Consider the following 5326-nt stretch of genomic DNA (forward strand, 5'->3'; position numbering starts at 1 on the left):
ATTTTGTAAAGTGTCCTCACTCATGGCATGGATCTCTCTGGATTCATAGTACATACCTATTAAGTTCAGAGCCAGGCCTAAGGGATTCAGCTCAGGACATCTCTAAAATATTAAGTCCAACAGGTAATCTCTAGCACTGGCATGGTTGTTAGTAACCACCAGTGCTCATTCTCACAACACACATAGGATATACTAGTAATGTGATCAATAGTTTAATAATTTAATTATGATAGAGAGCTAATGCTGAGTGAGTAGAGAAAATGTATACAAAGCATAGCACTCAGAGGCACTTTGCTGGAATGGCTGACTACTCTGTTAGCATGCCCAATATTTATTTAACTGATTATTCGTTTGCTCTTATGTTTGGTGTTTGCAAGGTGTGCTCAAGCAAAATTGCCAGGTCAAAACCAAAGATTAAAGAGGACAATGAGCCTTATAAGTGAGTGGAATGTAAAGAAAATGAAGAAGTTTGCTTTTTTTGGCTTTATTATATTTATTATTTTATCATTTAATAACTAAATGTACTTATATTCAAAATTCCTGTATTTATGACATCCCTGCAGCAAAAACAACTTGGTTATTGCCAATCTAAAACTCTCTAACCCTTAATTTCCTTTTTTATTGAAACAGTTGTTTTAATAATATACTTTAAGTAGTGAGAAGCATCTTAGGAATGATACTATTGAGTTCTAGCAGAATATATTATATTTAATAAATGGTGTTGGGACAACTGGTTGCCCAAATGCAGCTTACAGACTACAGGGGAAGGAAATTATTGAACAACATCAACATGACCAAACGTGAACTCATTTTTTTCCCCAAATCTGGCCTGCTTCACACATCTCTTAGCGAAGCACAGTTGCTCACACCTCTCTAAGACAGGCATGTCATATCATATTTGACCCTTCTCACATCCTCTCACCAATATCCAATGTATCACCTAGTCTTATCAATTCTACCTCCTAAGCATCATGTGAACTTGTCCACTTTTCTCCAATGAACTTCCAACACCTCCATCATTTCATATCTAGATTTCTCCAATACCCTCCTAAAACATAAGTTATCATGGTTCTTTAGGAAACTTAAAGCAGCTAATATGGCTGAAAGCCCCCATGAAGTTCAAGCTTCCATGAAGTTTCTGTTGCTGCCCCTCTCCCACCTGTTTGGGTTGTTTTTTTTACCCCTCTATCTAGACCCGTGGTCGGCAAACTGTGGCTCGCAAGCCACATGTGGCTCTTTGGCCCCTCGAGTGTGGCTCTTCCTAAGCCTTAGGAGTACCCTAATTAAGTTAATAACAATGTACCTACCTATATAGTTTAATTTTTAAAAATTTGGCTCTCTAAAGAAATTTCAATCATTGTACTGTTGATATTTGGCTCTGTTGACTAATGAGTTTGCCGGCCACTGACTACCAGGGGTGGGCAAACTTTTTGACTCGAGGGCCACAATGGGTTCTTAAACTGAACTGGAGGGCCGGAACAAAAGCATGGATGGAGTGTTTGTGTGAACTAATATAAATTCAAAGTAAACATCATTACATAAAAGGGTACAGTCTTTTTTTTTTTAGTTTTATTCATTTCAAACGGGCCGGATCCGGCCCGCGGGCCGTAGTTTGCCCACGGCTGCTCTAGACAAACAATCAGCAAAGAAACAGCAATCCTAAATGACTCACTAGATCAGATGGACTTAATTGACATCTTCAAAACACTTCACTCCAAAGCCACGGAATATACATTCTTCTCAAGGGCTCATGGGACATATTCAAAAATAGACCACATATTGGGTCACAAGCAAAGTCTCCACAAATTCAAGAAGATTGAAATCATACCAAGCATCTTCTCAGACCACGATGGCATAATATTAGAAATAAACTACAATAAAAACAATCCAAAACACTCAAACACTTGGAAGCTGAATAGCATGTTATTAAATATTGATTGGGTTACCAATGAGATCAAAGAAGAAATTAAAAACATCCTGGAAACTAATGACAATGAAAACACAACAATCCAAAACCTATGGGACACAATGAAAGCAGTCCTGAGAGGGAAGTTTATAGCTCTACAGGCCTATCTCAAAAAACAAGAAAAAATAGTAGTAAATCATCTAACTCTACAACTCAAAGAATTAGAAAGAGAGCAACAAGAAAAACCCAGAGTGAGCAGAAGGAAGGAGATAATAAAGATCAGAGCAGAATTAAATGACATAGAGACAAAAAAAAAACAATACATAAGATCAATGAAACCAAGATCTGGTTCTTTGAAAGGATAAACAAGATTGATGAACCTCTAGCCAGGCTCACCAAGAAGCAAAGAGAGAGGACCCAAATAAACAAAATCAGAAATGATAGAGGTGAAATAACAACAGACCCCACAGAAATACAAATGATTGTTTAAAAATACTATGAACAACTCTACTCCAACAATCTAGGCAACCTGGAGGAAATGGACATATTACTAGAAAAATACAACCTTCTAAAACTCAATCAGGAAGAATCTAAAAATCTCAATAGGCCAATAACTATGGAAGAAATTGAAGCAGTCATCAAAAAGCTTCCAGCAAAGAGAAGCCCAGGGCCAGACGGCTTCACAGGGGAGTTTTACCAAACATTCAAGGAAGAACTAAAACCTATCCTCCTCAGACTATTCCAAAAAATTCAAGAGGAAGGAACACTTCCAAGCTCATTCTATGAAACCAGCATCACCCTTATACCAAAACCAGATAAAGACAACACAATGAAAGAGAATTACAGGCCAATATCCCTCATGAACATAGATGCCAAAATCCTCAACAAAATCTTAGCAAATCGGATCCAGCAGTACATCAGAAAGATCATACACCATGACCAAGTAGGATTTATCCCAGGGATGCAAGGATGATACAATATCCGCAAATCAATAAACATGATACATCACATAAACAAATTGAGAGGAGGAGGTTTTTGGAGAGGAGGAGGTTTTTGGAGAGGCGGAGGTTTTTGGAGAGGAGGAGGTTTTTGGAGAGGAGTAGGTTTTTGGAGAGGAGGAGGTTGAGGCTCTTCCACAAAATACCGACTTCTGCGCATGGGCCACGAAGTTTCAATCATACTGTACGTGCGTGCCCCCACGTGGTATTTTGTGGAAGAGCCACACTCAAGGGGCCAAAGAGCGGAAGGTGAGGGGGAGAGGAAGGTGAGGGTGTACAAATGAAAAAGAACTAATACATCCTAACATTCTTCTTGCATCAACACTGGCTCTATTTCCATAGCCTTGGCAGCCTCTTCCTCCTCAGAACTCAGACCCAGGCCTTCTCTTATTTTTTCTATCATCTCTCTGGAAATATCTGTGTTTCCATGGCTTGTGATGTCATTGGTATGCTGATTACTCTTATATTTATATAACTCTAGTCCTCTCCTTGAGTACTACAGTCAAATCCAACTGTCTTTATGGCTACTCTTGGGTGTCTCAGATATTGCATTTCCAACCCATCTAAGTCTGTTAATAGTTATTTTTCTTAAGTTTTTTAAAAATTGATTTGAGAGAGAGAGAAAACAAAACAAAACATTGATTTGTTGTTCCACTTATTGATACATTCATTTGGTTGATTCTCGTAAGTGCCCTGTCTGGGGATCAAACCCGCAATCTTGGTGTATTGGGACAATGCTCTAACCAACTGAGCTACCTGGCAAGGGTGCCATATAATAGTCCTCTCTCCCAGTGTCCAATTCATCAATAAGTCTCCTACAATTCCAATACTAAAATATATATTCCAAATCTGTCTATCCTTTCTCTTTGTCACCCTTGTCACAATATTACTCTACATTTCTCTCTTCTCCTCCTCCAATCCATTTTGGATTCAGCATCCAGAGGGCCCATCTTAAAATGTAGATTAGATCATGCTACTTCCTTGTTTCAACTTTCCAGTACCTTCCTCTCCTGCCTCATCTCCTCCACACTTCTGCTTACTTTTTTCTAGCCACATTGGCTTTTCCATGTCCTCACAGAAGCAAAACTCTTTACTGACTCAGGGGTAACCCTCCCCTCACATGTTACTTCACCCACCTGGCCCACATGTTTCAGAAGCTATCTCCTTCTCATCCTTCAGGGTGGCTTAAATGTTTCCTCTTCAGGAAGGCTTTCCCTAACCACCTTATATGAAGTAAGTTCTCCCTCCTCCCACCATTCCCTATCTTAGCACCCAGCTTATTTCCTTCTTAGCAATATTTTTTATAAACAAACTCTAATTTTTCTGTTTATTTGTTTGGTTATGTTTTTTAGTCTCTCATACCAGACTGCAAGCTCCAAAAAGCAGGGATTATTATGCCCTATGACTGTCTCGACATTTATCTATACTAATAAAAGAGAAAAATGGTAATTGGCGTACGACCGCTACCCTTCCCATTGGCTAATCAGCATATCCTTATGCAAATTAACTGTCAGCCAAGATGGCGGCCGGCAGCCAGGCAGCTGGAAGCGAACGTGAGGCTTGCTTGCTAAAGGGACTGCAGACTGCAACGTTCCCCGCCTGACTTGCCGGCCTCTGAGCTGGCAGTTTGAAACATTCTAACAAATATAGGCCGGGATCTCAGAGCTGAAGTTATACATTGTTTCGATTATAGAACGGCAAACAAACCAGCAGCGGAAGCCTCAGAGCTAGAGCCAGAGCTAAAGCTGGCCCAGAAGAAAAAGAAAAAAGAAAAAAAGGAGCGGTTGGGAGCTTCAGTCAGCCTGAAAGCAGCCCTCAGCCCCACACCCAGACTGGCCAGGCACCCCAGTGGGGACCCCCACCCTGAAGGGTGTGTGACCAGCTGCAAACAGCCATCATCTCCTCATCCAGGCTGGCCAGGCACCCCAGTGGGGACCCCCACCCTGATCCAGAACACCCTTCAGGGCAAACCAGCTGGCCCCCAGGCCTCTATCCTATATAGTAAAAGGGTAATATGCCTCCCAGCACCGGGATCAATGGAGCCGTGAGGCCTCCTGGCACCAGATCAGTGTGACAGGGTGCAGCGCCCAAACCCCCTGATCACCCTGCGGCTCTGTGTGTGACAGGGGGTGGCGTCCCAACCCCCCCCCCCACGGGCCCTGCTCTGTGTGTGACAGGGTAGAGCCATAACCTCCCCATCGGCCCTGCCCTGAGTGTGACAGTGGTGGCGCCCCAACCCCCTGATCGGCCCTGCTCTGTGGGTGATAGAGGGGGGCGCTCCAAACCCCCTGATCCGCCCTGCTGTGTGTGTGACAGGGGGCAGTGCCCTAAACTCCCCTATCAGCCCTACTCTGTGCGTGACAGGGGGGAGCTCCCCAACCCCCTGATGGGCCCTGCTCTGTGCGTGACGGGGGGGGGGGGG

The sequence above is a fragment of the Myotis lucifugus genome, unplaced genomic scaffold (assembly GCF_000147115.1).
Source record: "Myotis lucifugus unplaced genomic scaffold, Myoluc2.0 scaffold_6, whole genome shotgun sequence".
Lineage (NCBI taxonomy): Eukaryota > Metazoa > Chordata > Mammalia > Chiroptera > Vespertilionidae > Myotis > Myotis lucifugus.